This window comes from Leuciscus leuciscus, assembly GCF_965113295.1.
Source record: "Leuciscus leuciscus genome assembly, chromosome: 12".
In the NCBI taxonomy this organism is placed as follows: domain Eukaryota; kingdom Metazoa; phylum Chordata; class Actinopteri; order Cypriniformes; family Leuciscidae; genus Leuciscus; species Leuciscus leuciscus.
The window spans coordinates 25,631,882-25,650,259 of NC_138736.1; the positions used below are offsets into that span (position 1 = coordinate 25,631,882).

The following is an 18,378-nucleotide window of genomic DNA, read 5'->3' on the forward strand; positions in this document are numbered from 1 at the left end:
ACATTGGTAACAGAGAGTTGTTGGCAGTCAAGTTAGCGTTGGAGGAGTGGCGTCATTGGTTAGAGGGTTCGGGGGTACCCTTTATCGTTTGGACCGATCATAAGAATCTTGAATACATCAGATCTGCTAAAAGACTCAACTCCAGGCAGGCTCGGTGGGCTCTTTTTTTCGGACGTTTTGATTTTGTTCTCTCGTACCGCCAGGGTTCCAAAAACATCAAACCCGACTCTTTGTCTCGTATTTTTGATCCATCCGAACGCCCGGTGACTCCCGAGTGTATTTTACCTGAGAAAGTTGTCATCTCCACTCTGGTATGGGAGGTCGAATCGAGGGTCAAGACAGCCCAAGAAGGGGTAACGCCTCCGCCTGGTTGCCCACCGGGTCGTTTGTTTGTTCCGGAGGGGTTACGGTCCGACGTTATTCGATGGGGTCATTGCTCCAACGTGGCTTGTCATCCAGGAGTGACTCGTACCAGTTTTTTAGTTAAGCAACGATTCTGGTGGCCATTAATGGCTCGCGACATTCACGATTTTGTGTTGGCTTGTTCAGTCTGTGCCACTGGTAAGACATCTAACCAACCCCCAGATGGGTTACTTCGACCGCTGCCTGTCCCTTCGAGACCCTGGTCCCATATCGGTTTAGATTTTGTCACCGCCCTCCCGCCCTCCAATGGCATGACGGTTGTTTTAACCGTAGTGGACCGGTTCTCGAAGGCGGCACATTTCATCCCTTTGCCCAAATTACCTTCAGCCAAGGAGACAGCGGTCACGGTCATAGATCACGTCTTTCGGTTACATGGCCTCCCGATGGACGTGGTCTCTGACAGAGGTTCCCAATTCGTATCCAAATTTTGGCGAGAATTTTGTAAGTTACTGGGGGCCACGGTCAGTCTGTCCTCGGGCTATCATCCCCAGAGCAATGGCCAGTCTGAACGAGCCAATCAGGACCTGGAGAGAATGTTGCAATGTTTGGTTGCCAAGAATCCGTCGTCCTGGAGCCAACAGCTTTCTATGGTGGAGTACGCCCACAATTCGTTTCCAGTGTCATCCACGGGCCTCTCGCCATTTAAGTGTAGTTTAGGTTACCAGCCACCAATTTTTCCAAAACTGGAATCCGAGGTCGCGGTCCCCTCCGCTCACGCATTCGTCCAGAGGTGCCGCCGTACTTGGACTAGAGCCCGGGAGACTCTACTCCAAGCAGGGGGGCGCATGAAGGCGGTCAAAGCCTCCCGTTTACGTCGTGGGTCAAAAAGTGTGGCTTTCTACCAAGAATATTCCGCTCCGCTCCGTGTCTAACAAGTTAGCTCCCAAATTCATTGGCCCGTTTCCTGTCACCAAAATTATTAGTCCGGTGACAGTCCGACTCAAACTTCCTCCTGCGTACAGGAGAATTCACCCCGTCTTCCATGTGTCTAAAGTCAAGCCCGTGTTTTATTCTCACATTAATCCGCCTGCCCCGGTTCCCCCCCCGCCGCGACTCGTAGATGGGGAACCTACATATTCGGTACATCGCATTCTGGACTCAAGACGGAGGGGACGCGGATTTCAGTACTTGGTGGACTGGGAGGGTTACGGTCCGGAGGAGAGAAGTTGGGTACCTGCTAGAGACATTCTGGATCACTCCCATATCGATGATTACAATCAGGGGGGTACTGTCACGGTTCATGAATCGGCTGTCTCATGCTGATGTGTCTGTGTGAGTGTAATTGTGTGGGCGTGGTTACTCGTTGTGTTGATTAGTGTCTCCAGCTGTCATCAATCCCAGTTCCCTTTATATGCCCAGTAATTTCCCTCTCATGTTGTCAGATCGTTGTGGTTATTCCTCGGTGTGTGTCCTGTTCCTGTGCCTCGTCTGCAAAAGTTCTTCGTCTGGATTTCGTCAGTTTCTTCGTGTCGTCTGGATGTTCCACGGTTCCTGGTTTGTCACTCGAGCACGCAGATCACCGCACCACCACCGGATCGCCATCTCGTCCCTGCTTCATCGCCACCTGAGTGTTTGTCCCCGACCTGTGTCTACATCTGACTATTTATAATAAACTGACTTTTACTTGCATCTTGCATCCTCCTGTTATTTCATCACAAAAGGAAAGAAAATCTGTACATTATTTTTATGTAACTTTAAATGTGTAAATAAAAGAGAATGAATTGTTCTGGACATTGTTTATTTTTTTGACAGTCAAAATTTCTATATGAAACAAACTCTTGTATACCTTTTTTTTTTTTTTTTATAAAATTGGTAAATGAAAATCATTTGTTCCACGGGCTACATTAAAGTACTTTTTCCAACTATTAACAACATACGTTAAGCATATCAAAATCAACAAACATTACATAAAATAAGAAAAAAAAGTAGACTTTTATTAGAATTTATTAGAATAATAATTAGACTTTCAAAAAGAGTAATTTCTGAAAAAAGTACTTTTAATAAGTTTTTAGTATCAAGAGTAAAACTAGAGGTATGTATTCTGCAGGGGAAAAAACTCATTGTCAGGGTTTTTATTATAGTTTTGTATTTATATTATGCTACTCCTGCATTTTACTTCTGAATATTTTCAAGGTTGTTACATTATATACTTTTGTGTAGTTTAATGTAAAAGCATATGTGAGGGAAAAAAGGTACTTCAGTAGGTTACTTCACATTTGTACGTGAATATTTAATGAAACATGCAGTTCCGAAAATTAAAGTCCCATATCAGTTTGAAAATTAAAGTCTCATATAAGTTTGATATGTCCCATATCAAAGGGCGCATCTGAAGCGCTCGGACCGGTCTAGCCTGCGGAGGATTGTTCTTGTCGCCTGGCAACCGTGACAGCTGCCGATGACGAGCGCGAGAAATACTGGACTTTTTTATATTCAATTGGGTTTTATATTCAAACCGGGCTAAACCGAAAATACATGATCCGGCAGCGCCGGGGCTGAAACATCCTCACCATGTCCTCCAGTAAAATATTAAACAAAAATGACAATAGCCAATTCTGGCTCCATAGCAGGGGCGGATCTAGAAAAATATTTATGGGGTGGCGAGAGGGGGGCAGGAATTTTTGAGGGGTGGCAACATGGCATACGTTTACTGAATCTAATCACAGTTAAATTGGCCATAACTTGTAATTCATTGCTGCCAATAGAGATGGGTATCGTTAAGGTTTTAACGGTATTACTACTCTTACCAATACTCAGGGGCGCAACTACCCAGTGTCAGAGGGGTATGCAGCAACAATGAATTGCTTCCCCCCACCCAAAAACAACAACAACAACAACAAACAAAGAAAAAAATAACTGTGCCAAGTAATGTGATAGTTAACAGACAGTACAAAATAGTTATTTCTTAATATAATTGAACTATACTTCACAGTGATGAATCCACTGCTGAGTGGACCCCTGTCCCTCTAGGGGGGTTCGGGGGCACGCTCCCCCGTAAGAAAATTTTGAGCTTTTTAATGTTGAATTCATCAATTTGGTGCACTTTGAGAGTTCAAAATTAAAAGCTCCAACCCATATTCAGTGTGCAAATTAAACAAAGAAAATTTCAAACCTTTTTTTAGTAACAGTGTCTGTCTAGATTACACTACTAGCCTAGGCAGTGGCGGAGCCAGGATTTTTTCATAGGGGTGGCCAGGCAAGGGCCAGCAACCAGTCTGGGGTGGCACAGAAATCTTAATTATCTTATCATAAAAAATAATTTGATAATGTATTGGACTGTTTTTGTGCCTACACAACTGAATAAAGTTCATTTGTACTTAATTGTAATTGAGATAGTAGTGAAATAGGAGTCATGGAATACTGAGTGAATTTTATATTTTTTTATTATTACCCACCACCTCATATTAAAATTAATTAAAGGGATAGTTCCCCATCGTAAGTACACATTGATGGCCTAAGACACGAAACGAGCGGTTTGTGTGAGAAAACGAACAGTATTTATATCGTTTTTACCTCTTATACGCAGCCATGTCCAAGTGATCTGATCTGACGTGTACGCAGACTGGTGCATAGATATATACACTAGATGTCGCCTTAAAGACATTCGTTCCAATAAACTGCCTTAGACAAGGCGACATCTAGTGTGTATATATCTCTGCACCAGTCTGCGCACACGTCAGATCAGATCACTTCGACGTGGCTGCGTATAAGAGGTAAAAACTATATAAATACTGTTCGTTTTCTCACACAAACCGCTCGTTTCGTGTCTTAGGCCATCAATGTGTACTTACGATGGGGAATTGTTTAATTTGGACGACGGGGAATTGTTTTAATTTGGACTCTGTGCATGCTCTTTGAGACAGTGACCATCGACCTGCATTATATGACTGACAGACAAGAACGGTTTGACCTAAAAATATCAAAATTGAAACTACTGCGGAAAAAAAGACACCTACATCTTGGATGCCCTTGAGGTAAGCTAAAACATACCAAAAACATAATTTCAAAGTGAACTATCCCTTTAAATAGTAATAAAAGGGCACACACTATAGCTAAAGTTCAACTTGCTCAGTTAGCTTGGTTCTGGTTCTCAAAATATCCAATAGCTTGTTCTACATTGTTGCATCTTCATGGATGAGATAACATGCAGATAAATACTGTATTCCAAAGATTATTCAACCTTCAATGTGTTTTATATAATCAATGAACTGATTGAACTCTTCAACCAATTCTGAGTTTGTCAAAAAAAAAAAAGGTTAACTTTCTATATTAGTTGTCAAAATAAATAATTGCAACAGTTCTATCATACCTAAATTAAAAAGGAAAACACAAGTTCTGTTGTTTTCGGCGGAAGTCAACAGCACATAATGTAAAATGTTATGTTTTTCATAATGTAATGTTGCCAGAATGTAAAATTTGTTAATTTATGGATTTAAAAATTATCCATTTTTGTTTGTCCTTTACAAATTAACGCAAAATGAATGCCTATGTTGCAGGCCCCGCCTCCGGAGACCCAGCAGACAAATTACTGAAAATACAGGAAAGGAAGAAGAGAGTCGGGAATCGCGTCTGTTCTCTGCCAGCTCCTCTGTATGATATTTATTGACAACAAATCAATCTCCAACATTCACCAGTTTCTTAAACCACAAAATAAACTCCTATAATCTCTTTTCATTGTTTGTCTTTTTCTCATTTAACCTGTTTGAACATACAACAACCCTTTTTTCATACTTTCTCATGGGTCAACAGTTCATACTTTCTCATGGGTCAACAGTCAAATCTATCAAGTTATTACTTTGATTATTCACCTAAGTGCATATTTTAAGTCTGTTTCAACTCTTAAAGCATTTGTGACATTTGTTTCACCGTTAGTTTGTCAAAAATCAACATTTCAAAGTATTAACAGCTATTCAGGCCGCCATTACACACTTCTGCATGAGCTGGTCACGTGACCATCAAGTGCGCCAAGCGCGAGTTCAGAGTGAGCTTTGCACACAACATATAACAAAACCAATTAACTTTTACACATAACCCAATGGAACATTTTGATCTGAGACACTGAATAAACATGTTAGACTCAAATATTGCATTCACAGAAGTATTTACAGCAGTTTTTACCACAGTATGTCCCACACAACACTTTTAGAAATCACATATGTAACTAAGTTATCAAATTCTCACAACCAGCCCTCACCGTACATTGCAATTAAATGGATGTTACCCTATTTGATCAAGTTTTCCCCGAAAATTTGTACTATATACCTGAAAATACAGGAAAGGAAGAAGAGAGTCGGGAATCGCGTCTGTTCTCTGCCAGCTCCTCTGTATGATATGAGCGGAGGCTGCAGAGATAGCCCGTAAGCGCGATCCCGTGTCAAAATAAAAGTCTCTGTTCTAAGTGTCCGTGCAAAATGTAAAAAATAAATAAAAAAGATCCTTCATTAATGTCCATATGAAAGGGTATATATATATTCATACAACCATATTGTGTACTCATTTTTCATGGGTACCACACTCTCCCTGACAAAAGGAAATGCAAAATCCCATAATCAACCACTCTTAATAAACAGCATTAGCAACCCCATAAGGTGTGTGTACTGGAGGTAAGTATAAGTGAGGGTAGGTGATAGGTGTGGTGTAATTAGGTGAACCCCAAACAGGCATGTGTGGAATGGGGTAGGCAGTAACTGAGTTCAGTGTGGGGTAGGGGTGGATTGCAGGTTGGCCCAACATGTCATATGTATAAATCTGTTTTGGCCTCCGCTCCCTGGCTGACCTTCTCACACTGGTTTCTCCTTCCATCCTCAGATCCTCGGCTCAATCTATGTCCTCAGACTCACTTTCTGGATTCGTACAGTTTCCTTCACCAGCATTGTCTGGACATGTAGCGTCATCAAGGTAGGTATCTGTAGCTACTAACCGAATGTTTTCCCTTACAGGTGCTCGTTCTGGGAGTTGGTTGTTCCCCACTATTGGCCAGCTGACTGGAGCTCTCAACCAGTATCCTCCTACTCTACTCTCGGCATCCGAGTCTGTCAGGTCACCGTCTCCGACGTTCTCTTTGTTGACTGCTTGTCTAACTGTCTTTCTCTGTCTTTCAGGCCTCGTGGATCTAGGTGTCATTGCTGGAGCTTCCACCGGTAAGTCATTCACCAGTAACAACAGGTTTCGATGTAGTGTCCTGGTTTTTCTGCTATCACCATTTTCAGGGTATACCACGTATATGGGGTTGTCGGTCAATTGTTCCTTTACCACATATATTGCTTTTTCCCAGTAGGACCGAAACTTTCCTGGGCCTCCTCGCTCCCTGAGGTTCCTAACAAGTACTCGATCCCCTGCCTTCAGCACAACTCCTCTCACTTTCCGGTCATACTGCTCTTTCCCTCTCGCGCTTGCCTGACGGCTGTGACTTTCCGCGATTTTGTATGCTTCAGTCATTCTGTGTGCCCACTGCTCCGCATACCCGTTTGGTGTTGTTTCTTCCTCTTGCTCCACCAGGCCAAAGATCAGATCCACTGGAAGGTGAGGATGTCGTCCATACAACAGGTAAAAGGGAGAATACCCTGTGGACTCGTGCCGTGTGCAGTTGTAAGCGTGCACCACTTGAGGTAAGTAGTCCTTCCATCTCTCCTTTTCCCTGTCTGTTAGTGTCCTCAGCATCTGCAAGAGGGTCCGGTTGAGCCTTTCCACTGGGTTCCCTTGGGGGTGGTACGGGGTAGTGCGGGAGTGACCGATGCTAGCAAGTTGTCTGAGGTTCCGGAACAGTTCATTTTCGAATTCACGGCCTTGATCGTGATGCAATTTGGCCGGGTATCCAAAACGTGGGATGTAGTCCTGGAACAAGCGTTCTGCTGCAGTTCGCCCTGACTTATTTTTTGTTGGGTAGGCTTGGGCGAACCTGGTGAAATGGTCCATGACCACTAGGATATACTCATATCCTACTCGGCTCGGCTCCAAGTGGAGGTAGTCTATACACACCAGCTCCATAGGTGAGTGCGTTGTGATACTGCCCATAGGCGCTCGGACGTGTGCGGTGGGTTTCTTCTGCTTTATGCATGGGCACCTCCTGGTCACGTACCCCTCTATCTCATTCTTCATGTACGGCCAGTAGAATCGATCCCTTGCCAAGCTGAGTACTCTCTCCGTACCCACATGTCCCATCCGGTCGTGGAGGTGCTCGAGGGCCAACTTCTTATACATGTTTGGTAGAACTAGTTGCGTTCTTTCCCTTGCCCTTCGGTAGAGAAGTCCCCGTTCCAGATACAGATTTTTCCACTCGTACATGAGCTTTCTGCTGGTCCCTGTCATGCTTCGTCTCATTTCCTCAGTTGGTATGACCCCATCCACTTTCCACTGTCTTACTTGTGAAATCACTGGGTCCTCTTTTTGGGCGGTAACCAGCTCTTCCAGTCCAATTGTCGGCAACCAAGTGGTAAATGGCTGTAGTTCCTCTCCCCCCGTAGACAGGTACAATGCAGCGATCCAGGCCACATCCTTATCTTCTGATATGCGACTACCCTCCCAGGCTGCTCGTACTACACTGGTAGGCAACTGTTTTGTGCACTCTGACTCAAATGCTTCAATGTCTAGGGGGAGACGAGACAGAGTGTCTGCATCGATGTTAACCCTGCCTGGCCGGTATTTGATGTCAAACCGGAAGTCGGATAGCTCCCCGACCCAGCGATAGCCCACCGCATTCAGCTTCGCTGTGCCCATCACGTACGTCAGTGGGTTGTTGTCAGTATACACTGTGAAGTGTGAGGCGTAGAATAGGTAGTCCCGGAATTTCTCACATACTGCCCACTTCAACGCCAGGAACTCGAGTTTTCCGCTGTGTAATCGATAGTTCTTCTCAGTTATCGTCAGTGTCCTGGACCCATACCCGATGACCCTCAACTTTCCCTCCTGTCTCTGGTACAGGATAGCCCCCAAACCCTCTTCCGATGCGTCGGTATGGAGTGTAAAGGGTTGATTGAAGTCTGGATATGCCAGAACTGGTGGTTCCTCAAGCATATTAATTAGTCTCTCTAGAGTCTGCTGATGGTCTCGATTCCATTCCACTGGAGTCTTTGAGGGAACTTGCGGCCCTTTAGTTTTTCTTCGGCTGTGTACATCCTGCTCAGTCCCTGGCTTCCTCTGCAGCAATTCATACAGGGGTCTTGCGACTCTGGAGAAATCCTGGATGAATGTCCGATAGTAGCTGAGAAACCCCAATAACCTTCGTATATCCCCCACCGTCTGAGGAATCCTGCGTGTGAGAGACCGGACAGCTTCCAGGTCCTTTGGATCTACCCGCACCCCTTCAGCCGACACCAGACGCCCCACGTACCTGACCTCTTTACGGAACAGCTCACATTTTTCAGGTTTTAACTTGACCCCGTGGCGCTGAAGGGCTTTTAATACTCTCCTTAGGCTCTCGACATGTTCCTCAAAGGACTTTGCATAACACAAGACATCATCTAGGTATGGTATGCAGCACTCATCCCTTAATGAGTCAAGCATCTCCTCCATACTACGTTGAAAAGCAGCAGGTGCGTTTGACAGGCCGAAAGGGATACGGACCCACTCATACAGCCCCCAAGGTGTAGTGAATGCTGTCAAATGTCTGCAACCCTCAGCGATAAAGCCCTGGTGGTATGCCTTACCCTGGTCTAAGATGCTGAACCAGGAATATCCCCCCAGTGTGTCAATTAACTCCTGTATCCTGGGTAACGGGTGTCGGTCAGGTATAGTCTTCTTATTCAGGAGACGGTAGTCCACGCAAAGCCGGAGTTTGCCGTCCTTTTTCCTAACACAAACCACTGGAGCTGCGTATGGCGACTTGGACTTGACAATCCATCCTTTAGCCAGGAGATCTTGTATATAGCTTTTTACTTCACTGAACAGGGGTTTTGGTACTGCCGAATACGCCCTCTGAACAGGGATGTCATCCTGAAGGATTATTGACATCTGCAGACTGGGGATACGTCCGATGTCGTCGTCGCCCTTACTGAAGGCGCCGGACTCCTCATATAACATCTTCTGTACGACTTCACGTTGGCTCTCACTCAGATGTCTTAAGTCAACAGGAGGATACCACACAGCTGTGTTCATCCCTCCCTCTTGTGTCGCTGCAGTCTGGACCCTCGCCATCTGCCTTGCTCCACTTGTTCGTCCAGAATCAACTATTTCCTCTACCCGCTGCAGTGTTCCGAGGAGTGTACCCTGGTCTAGAGTTACGTCACATCCTGTGTTATTCCCTATGGGTATGGAGACGCATGAATTACATTGTTTTGGTACCTCCAAGAGTCCCTCCCCAATATCCAAATGTCTTAAGCGGGCACTATCCTCTTGTGGTTCAAACAAGACTACAGAGTCCATCTGCGCTAACTTTGGTGAAACTCAACATTGAACCCAGGCGACCTGTCCTGCCGGAATGATGACTCCTCTATGGCCAACCTTTAAACGGCCCCCTTCCTCATCTTCATCTGCTGTCCGTATCACCTCGACTAGGGTCTGTGCCTTCTCGCTAGGAACATTAATGGCTCCAGCTAGTAGCATGGTAAGTGTTGGCATGAGTCGTTCAGGCTGTCCCTGAATCAGTTCCTCTACTACATTGAAGCCCAGAAGTGGTCTCTCAATCGGCATCTTGCTCACTAAGAATGGGACATTGATGGACAGGTTGGGGTCCTCATTTCCTAGCAAGTTAACTGTAATGATTGTCCATCCGTCGAATGGAATTGGATTCCCATTCACAGCATAGACCTCCAGGTCATTTTCACACCCCAGTAAGTCTCGCAGTGGCCTCACCTCAATATTGGGTAGGTATTTATCCTTCCACATGCGATCCACTATGCTGACCTGTGCACCTGTATCAAGTAGTGCCCTCACAGTGAGTCCATTTAAGTTGCACTGGGTTAATGCTTTGCTTCCAATTAGCTTAATTATTGTGTCATTCTTTTTCTGGCAGGGATCCAGAACATTGGCTCCTGGGCTCCTATGCACCACTTTTGTGTCTGTTGATTTGTCATTTTGTCTTTGATTGTTGTGTCCGGGCCTGCCCAGCTCTGAGCAGGTTGCATGGATTATCACCCTATAATCCATCGCGCTCTTTAAGATCACTAAATTCAAGGCTTTTGGTCATACCTAGGATATCCAGAACCACCAAAGGAGGGAGAGCATTTTCACATTTGGCTCCAAAACTCTGGAATAGTCTTCCTGATACTGTTCGTTGCTCAGACTCGCTCTCCCAGTTTAAAACTAGATTAAAGTCGCATCTCTTCAGCCAGGCATTCTTATAATCCTACAGTTCACACTACAATCCGGCCTCTAGCTCATAAATGCCAGAGGAGAACTGGCCCCCGACTGAGCCTGGGTTCTCCCAAGGTTTTTTTTCTCCATTAGGTCACCTGATGGAGTTTTAGGACACCATTAGGTCACTTGATAGAGTTTTTCGGTTCCTTGCCACTGTTGCCTTTGGCTTGCTCAGTTGGGGATATTTTGGGGATATTTAATTTAATTTTATCAATCAATAAATTCCTCTTGGAAAAAACTTTGTTGTATTATTTTAATTTAATACTGTGAAGCTGCTTTGATACAATCTGTATTGTGAAAAGCGCTATACAAATAAACTTGACTTGACTTGACTTGACATTCGCTCCGCGGTCACTGGTTGCCCCTCTACAGTGGCCGGTTCCCATTTCCCTGCCGCTGAGGTCGTCTCAAACACCCAGCTGCCCGGTGCCCTTCCTCACCACAAATGAAGCAATGTGGACAGTCCTGTCGCCCTTCTCTTGTACACTGTGGACAGCAACGTGACCGGCTCACTCTGTGGGAGACTGGATGACTGGTGCAGCAGTGGCAGCCCCTCTCGACCTGTGCTGCCATGGAGTGTTGTAGTGTATCGACCATGTTGGTTAGAGCGTCGATCCTCGCAGTCAGTTGTGTGATTGGGTCGTTCTGGCTTTTCTTTACAGCAGCCTCTGTCCTTCCTCCCACATCACTGCCAGGTTCACTATGGACTTGGGCACTACTCGCTGTGGACTGTTTTGTTCTGGTTGGTGGCCCCAACCATCACAGCCTCTCATTTTCGTCGCTTGTGACTTTCATTACATGTCGGAGGATGGCATCATCAGTCACATTACTGTCAGCAAGCAGCGGCTTCAGTTCGCTGCGAATGTCTTTACATCGGTGACTCAGGCCCTGGTACACCGTATGTAAAAACACGTCCTGCACGGTGGCTGCATTATACTTTCTCTCTGAATCAGCTTGTCTTGCTGCGAAAAGTATCTTCTGTTTCAGCCCCATTACTCTGTACAGGAATTGCTGAGGGGTTTCATGCTCACTCTGTTTGGTGCACATTAGTTCTTGGAACAGCTCTGTGCTATTTCGGTCCCCCAAGTGTGATTGTAGGAAACCTTTCAACTCAGCTACAGTCATATCGTCCTTGTTCATCAGCATATCTTTAAAAATGCCTGGCTTGATGATTCGCAGCACCCCTCTGACAATGTCGGCATTGCTGAAGTTCTCTTTCAGACCGCAGTCTATTTGCCTGCACACGTTGTTGTACGTTATGTCTGACGAGTGGTCCCCAATCTGACCTCCGTGTATTTTAAACTCACGGGGCTGAATATACTGTAACCCCGTAGGAAAAGTAAAATCATGAGCTACATGTTTGGGTCGCTCAGTACGATTTACATGTGCTGTAGTGGTGTTCCCCTGCGCTACAGTGTGAGTCGAGTCAGTGTTCTGGGTAAGTGTCATGTACTGGCGGATTTTTCTACTTATATCTTCATATTCTGCAAGCATTTTATGTATGTTTGTGTTTGTTTCAGATTCCGCCTCCTTAACACCCCCTGAGTCGGATGCCACATGGGGTGGAGTCATGTAAGTGTCATCAGTGGTGGATGGATGTAACACATGTGCAAAGTGAGTGTTTAAATCAACACCAGATGTAGATACAGCAGCGCCAATCTGTTTTGCTGATTTTACAGTATCTTGCAATGTCAACAGTTCGCTCATCCCTTGGTCCTCAGCCTCAAGCAAAGGTTCACTGGACATGTAATCGTCAATATACTTGAAACAAACCTCACTATCCTCCAGATCCAGTTCACTTGTGTGGTGTCCAGGTACTGGCCCGATACCCTTAGCAATGCGGAACAGTTTGTCAGCAGGTAAAGTGATTAAATCTCTCTTTACGTCCCACACCAGCTGTTTCCTTGCACGACCCGCCATTATGTCGCTTTGTCGGCACTCCCGTTGTAGCCTCAACCTCAGGATGAAGACAGCCACCATCAGATCGCCTGGCACACGCCTTGTCGCCTCGTTGTCCGTGGATGTAGCAGCCGCCGGCCTCTAGCCCCAACGCCGCCTGGTCCCACGGTCCTGGAAATCTTTGGATCCGCCTCCTAGCGTCACATGGAGTGGATCCCGGACGAGCCCCCAAGAATCTGTTGCAGGCCCCGCTTCCGGAGACCCAGCAGACAAATTACTGAAAATACAGGAAAGGAAGAAGAGAGTCGGGAATCGCGTCTGTTCTCTGCCAGCTCCTCTGTATGATATTTATTGACAACAAATCAATCTCCAACATTCACCAGTTTCTTAAACCACAAAATAAACTCCTATAATCTCTTTTCATTGTTTGTCTTTTTCTCATTTAACCTGTTTGAACATACAACAACCCTTTTTTCATACTTTCTCATGGGTCAACAGTCAAATCTATCAAGTTATTACTTTGATTATTCACCTAAGTGCATATTTTAAGTCTGTTTCAACTCTTAAAGCATTTGTGACATTTGTTTCACCGTTAGTTTGTCAAAAATCAACATTTCAAGGTATTAACAGCTATTCAGGCCGCCATTACACACTTCTGCATGAGCTGGTCACGTGACCATCAAGCGCGCCAAGCGCGAGTTCAGAGTGAGCTTTGCACACAACATATAACAAAACCAAGTAACTTTTACACATAACCCAATGGAACATTTTGATCTGAGACACTGAATAAACATGTTAGACTCAAATATTGCATTCACAGAAGTATTTACAGCAGTTTTTATCACAGTATGTCCCACACAACACTTTTAGAAATCACATATGTAACTAAGTTATCAAATTCTCACAACCAGCCCTCACCGTACATTGCAATTAAATGGATGTTACCCTATTTGATCAAGTTTTCCCCGAAAATTTTTACTATATACCTGAAAATACAGGAAAGGAAGAAGAGAGTCGGTAATCGCGTCTGTTCTCTGCCAGCTCCTCTGTATGATATGAGCGGAGGCTGCAGAGATCACTGTTGCCAACTATTTTCAAAGGAAAGTAGCTAACGCCTCCCATAAAAGTCGCTAAATGTCGCTAGATGACGCCATACGTCAATTAGCATATTCATGACGTCATCGCAGCGTACTTGCGTTCTGCCTGCCTAATGTTTTTTTCTCATTAAAATCATGCTCACATACTGTATTTTCATATAACATAATTATATAATATAATATAATATAATATAGCCGAATGTCCAATAAAGCTGTTATCATTTACTATATTTTTTTGTCAGACAATAGAATGAGTAGCTATTGAATGACTATTTTTTATATGTGTAAAATTATCTGAATTGAGAGAGTTCGGGAACTGGGTGAACTAAAGCACTGTGATAGTGAGTATTACAAGTGATAAGCACAAGAAAAGAAAGGAAAATAAAATGGTCAAACTAAATTCTTTAAATATAAAACGAAGTGATAAGTCCATGGAAACAACACTGCTCATTCACGTCTGTTAGCTGCCGTGCTGCTGCTCCTCTCTCAGCCATTCACTGAACAGGGTAGATGCAGAGAAAGGTGTGTGACGGCAAGAAGAACGCAAACCTCGCGCTCGCAGGACTGTGCTGGCAACATTTGGAGGTTACTGAGGTTTGTCCAAAAAGTAGCTAGATTTATCGCTAGTCGCTTTTTTGAAAAAATGTCGCTAAAGGGGTCTGAAAAGTCGCTAAAAATAGCGACAAAGGCGCTAAGTTGGCAACACTGGCAGAGATAGCCCGTAAGCGCGATCCCGTGTCAAAATAAAAGTCTCTGTTCTAAGTGTCCATGCAAAATGTAAAAAAAATAAAAAAGATCCTTCATTAATGTCCATATGAAAGGGTATATATTCATACAACCATATTGTGTACTCATTTTTCATGGGTACCACACCTATCGTCTAGTACAAATGCACAGTGCTCACATTTATTTGGACATTAAAACATTACATATCAGTTTGTGCCTTATATTGTGATCTCACATAGCAGAATATTTTAATCCAGACACATGTGACGCATATAACAAATACATGCATTCAGTTTTGACAGCTTAAATCGCCTTTTTGATTCTTACATGAGTTAACTGACGACAGAACTACGGCTACAGCACTCCGCATCTGCGCGTGATGTGCACAAGCACAATACAACGGCTGTCAGCCGTATGACAGAAAAGTTAGTTAGTTTTACTGACATTTGGCCTGACAACATCTCATCTTACCGAAGATAGCCAACTGAATAAGGACAACGCCCTTTTCTCAGCATCTGACAGAAGTGTCACAAGCTTTCACACACATCTTCTAAAATAAAAGTAGCATCAGAAAAAAAGAGAATTATGTTTGTTGTTGACTGCACACTATTCGACTTACTCAAAACGGTCTTGCAACCCACCAGTTGAGAAAGATTGACTCTATATTTAATATGTGCATATCACTGTCTGATGTTCTGCTGAAGCTCATTCGGCACTTGCACATTTCCGCACTCGTTTGACTTGCGCCTGGCGCTGAGGTGAAGTTGGAGTGTGCGTCTGAAAAGTCTCACGTTTTTTGTGGTCTTAAAGAGACGGTTCAGCATTTTAAAAACGCAATTTTTGTCAATAAAAAAAGACACAGAAACAGCAGTTGTGAGAGGGGTGGCCAAAGGGGTGGCCAAGCTTAGACCAAGGGTGGTGGTCTAAAGTTTTTTTTATTTTGTTATTAAAGTCCCCGTGAAATCAAAATTGACCCTATTTACTTTGTTAGCGCATATTAGTCTTGTGGTGAACAATTAATCCGTGCAAGTTAAGACACAGAAAAAAAAATGTTTGCCGTGGTAATCTTTAATCAAAGTCTGAAAGGTTACTTCCGGTCTGGAATGGCGGTCCCTCGCTGATGACATAGGCTTGACAGCTTGGGTTGAAAAACGCTTAACCCCCACATGGAAAGAACCTATATAAACATATATGTTTTGATATAGGTTTTTAATATATGTGACATATATAAAATTGGCCGTTTTCCTATATTATATGTACATATATGCACATATATGCACCTATATGTTCACCTATATGTTCACCTATATGCACCTATATGTTCACATATATATGCACCTATATGTTCACATATATGCACCTATATTTTCACCTATATATGCACCTATATGTTCACCTATATGTTTACCTACTATATATTAGTAAAATTATTTAAATCCATAGCTACTAGGCCTACACTGTAAAAAAAAAAAAAAATCCCGTATACAAACGGTAAATCTCTGGCAGCAAAGTTTCCAGACGGATTCCGTTAAATTACAGCAAATAACCATTTCACAAAATTACAGGCAAAAACCGTGAAAATACAGAATTGACTTTACAGTCAAAATTTATTAAATTACAGTACATTACTGTTGATAATGGCTTATTAAACCGTGGAAAAACGGATAAATGATGTCAAATTACATTTAAAAAAAACATTTAACTTTAAATTTAGGGTTTTATAAAGTTATTTTATAATAATGCTGTCTATCTACAGTAATTATCTTTTAATATATAGTTTTTCTGTGTATAATAACTATGAAGTTATGTATAAAATGCATTAAATACATAAATTCAAATACAAAGTTTGTATATTTACAGTTTTAAGGCATTTCCAATTTCACAACTTTGACCAATCTCTAATTAAGTACTTAATAATAGCAAATGTACAGTCAATTTCTGTTAAATTAATTAAACCTATAAGTACAAAATACCTGAACATTTACAGTATTACTCATTAAACAAACACTGAACATCAAGATATGTGAATGATAGGAAATATAATCTTAGTATATAATTTAGAACATGTAAAAATATCTACATTAAAAGGCAATTGCTGTATGCCTTTATACTCTAATATAACTTATTTTACACATTTACAATTACATTTTATCCCAAGTGACTTAAAAATTAAGAGAACAAAAGAAGCAACAAGTGCAGTGACAAGTCCCAGTTAGTGTAGCACAGTACACAAGTTTATTTATTTATTATTAAAACAAAGATTTAGTATTATTGGGTCAAGTGTTTATGAAAAGATGGATCTTTAGCAGTTTCTTGAAAATGTGTTGAGTTGGGCAGGTCATCCCACCAGCAGGGAACAGTCCAGGTAAAGGTCAGTGAAAGTGGTTTTGTGTCTCTTTGGGATGATGGCACCACAAGGTGCCGTTCACTTGCAGAACACAAGCTTCTGGAGACACATAGATCTGAAGCAGTGAGTTTAGGTCTTGCTGCAGCATCTGGATCAGTTGCAGAGGTTTGACTGATGCTGGAAGGCCTGCCAGGAGAGCATTACAATAGTCCAGTCTGGATAGAACAAGAGCTTAGACAAGGAGTTGTGTGGCTCCGACTGTCACGGGAAACTAAGAAAACAAGGAAAACTCAAGTGCAGAGGAAAGGGATTTTTAATAAACAAAAGAACAACGTAAAACAAACACCCACGAGGGGGAAAACATTACAAAATACCAAACAACAACTTCAAAAGTGAACATACCAAACGGGTCACGGGGGAAACGGGAGACGTGTACAAGACAACGATCCGACACAGACTGCAAACACAAAGGAACTTATAAAAGGGACAAATCAGGCAGGTAATGAGGAACAACAGGTGGGGCAAATGAAACCAATAATAAGATAACAAGGAGGGTGGGGTCAAAACAATGACAGGAACACAAACACCACATGTGCTACACAAGACAGGACAGGCATGTGACATTACCCCCTCCTAAAGGAGCGGCTACCAGACGCTCCACTAGGGACGGGAGGGACAGACCAGGGCGGGACGGGAAGGACAGACCAGTGTGGGACAGGGGGAACAGGAAAGACAGACCAGGGTGGGACGGGAGGGACAGACCAGGGTGGGACAGGGGAAACAGAAAAGACAGACCGGGGTGGGGCAGGGAAAATGGACAGTTCTGGAGGCCAGGGCGGAACAGAGAGTCCATCGGGCGGCCAGGGCGGAGCAGACTCTCCCTCGGGCGGCCAGGGCGGAGCAGACTCTCCCTCGGGCGGCCAGGGCGGAGCAGACTCTCCCTCGGGCGGCCAGGGCGGAGCAGACTCTCCCTCGGGCGGCCAGGGCGGAGCAGACTCTCCCTCGGGCGGCCAGGGCTGTGCAGACTCTCCCTCGGGCGGCCAGGGCGGAGCAGACTCTCCCTCGGGCGGCCACGGCGGAGACGACCCCTCGGGCGGCCACGGCGGAGAAGACCCCTCGGGCGGCCAGGGCGGAGAAGACCCCTCGGGCGGCCAGGGCGGAGAAGACCCCTCGGGCGGCCAGGGCGGAGAAGACCCCTCGGGCGGCCAGGGCGGGAGACGACCCCTCGGGCGGCCAGGGCTGAGACGACCCCCTCGGGCGGCCAGGGCTGAGACGACCCCTCGGGCGGCCAGGGCGGAGAAGACCCCTCGGGCGGCCACGGCGGAGAAGACCCCTCGGGCGGCCAGGGCGGAGAAGACCCCTCGGGCGGCCAGGGCGGAGAAGACCCCTCGGGCGGCCAGGGCGGAGAAGACCCCTCGGGCGGCCAGGGCGGAGAAGACCCCTCGGGGCGGCCAGGGCGGAGAAGACCCCTCGGGCGGCCAGGGCGGAGACGACCCCTCGGGCGGCCAGGGCGGAGACGACCCCTCGGGCGGCCACGGCGGAGACGACTCCACCGGCTCAGGAACTGGAACAGACTCCACCGGCTCAGGAACTGGA

General features: G+C 44.8%; 1 long non-coding RNA gene across 1 annotated transcript in view; it reads right to left on the reverse strand.

Annotated features, from left to right (window-relative positions):
- The window catches only part of LOC309511577, a 237,481-nt gene that overhangs the window by 3,922 nt on the left and 215,181 nt on the right, over positions 1–18,378 (reverse strand). The window lies entirely within an intron of this gene.